The 1,338-nt window shown below is 38.6% G+C and overlaps 1 protein-coding gene across 1 annotated transcript in view; it reads right to left on the bottom strand.

Annotated features, from left to right (window-relative positions):
* Positions 1-382, bottom strand: part of LOC121812692 (deoxyribonuclease-1-like) — a 3,239-nt gene extending 2,857 nt beyond the window's left edge. Inside the window, exons 1-2 of the mRNA XM_042215498.1 lie at positions 345-382; positions 50-162 (exon numbers count right to left, since the gene is read on the bottom strand). The gene's annotated coding sequence lies outside the window, so the exon portion shown is untranslated. The remainder of the gene's footprint in view (positions 1-49; positions 163-344) is intronic.
* Between the last annotated feature and the right edge of the window lie 956 nt (positions 383-1,338).

Consider the following 1,338-nt stretch of genomic DNA (forward strand, 5'->3'; position numbering starts at 1 on the left):
ATAAACAAATCCATTCTGTAAATTCGTCACTCTTTCATTTCCAGCCTACATTAGTGCCCCATCTCCTTCTTGCATCTTGGACCACATTATGAAGAGCACGCAGCTCATGTTCAGCATCCTTTGGTTTGGTGTGGACGGAAATCAGAACAAGCTTCTTCACAACTGGAAGCACAAACATAACCAGTTAGTTACAGGTGAACATGCACAGTAGTACTTGTTTATTTGTATACGTGTATGGACATTCATGGACAATTTATCCTGTATCCTGGAAGAAGGAGCAGCGTCACCAGTTTCAAACTGAGTCCCTGTGAATGTAGAGGACAAAAGCTCACACTCATACATACGTCTGGCTGAACGGCGGCGAAACAGCACAATAAAGGGCTCTCTGAACACGTGCAACAGTTCAGCAACCACTGGGAATCCAACACATCAACTTTTACAAGCCAGTGTGAACAAACTTAAATAACTCTGTATAAATGGCCTGACGTCAGACACTTAAACGTCAGCAACTCTTATTGTGGCAATACGTTCTATAATTAAATGTTTGAATATGTTGATGACACAAACACACTTCAACAATAAAACAGCATCATAATTTAATCAAATTAAGTTGTAAATGTCTCATGACTTACCTTGATTAGATTATTTCGTACAATATCTTTGTTGAGTTTTCTCACTCCAAGATTCTTGACATTGAAGGCTGCGATCTTCATTCTGACTGTAAAACCAAACTTTTGAGAATATCACAGCATTTACATAATTTCAGAGGTTTTAACATCAATGAGAATGCTGACCATACTTGGACACAGTGCTTTGTGTCTAAGCTCACACTTGCCCAGAGCGACCTGTGAAAGGCTTCAGCCCTGACTTTAACCCTAACTCGGGTAAGCTACTAAGAAGGTGATGGTGGTGGATGTATTAGACCTGTCCTTTCACTTTTTAGTTTGGTTTGGGCACCTGGCTGCCAAATTGATAATTGTTTGACTTAAAATAAACCATTTTACAATGTTAACTAGAAGTCAAACTTCAAAAGTAAAATTCAAATTCAAAGAAAGAAAAATGAAAACAACTAAATATAAGAGGCTGAGAGAAAATGTCTGTCTGGTTTCCCGCCAATTCTGACCTGGCATCACACAATCAAAAGTCCAGTAAAATGAAAAGAAGCTCAATCACCACTTTGAATACTGAAGCAATTTTTTTAAGAAAGAAACAGAAAAGAAAGAAAAGAACTCACCAATTAGGTTAAGATCAATAACCACAAATGTCTGAAGACAGAGAGCTGAAAGAGGTCCTTCACTGTCAGTGGAAAAAGGACGACTGACTGAGAGTCTAAGCAGG

Source organism: Haplochromis burtoni, unplaced genomic scaffold, assembly GCF_018398535.1.
Source record: "Haplochromis burtoni strain Fernald_Lab_line unplaced genomic scaffold, NCSU_Asbu1 Contig_737, whole genome shotgun sequence".
In the NCBI taxonomy this organism is placed as follows: domain Eukaryota; kingdom Metazoa; phylum Chordata; class Actinopteri; order Cichliformes; family Cichlidae; genus Haplochromis; species Haplochromis burtoni.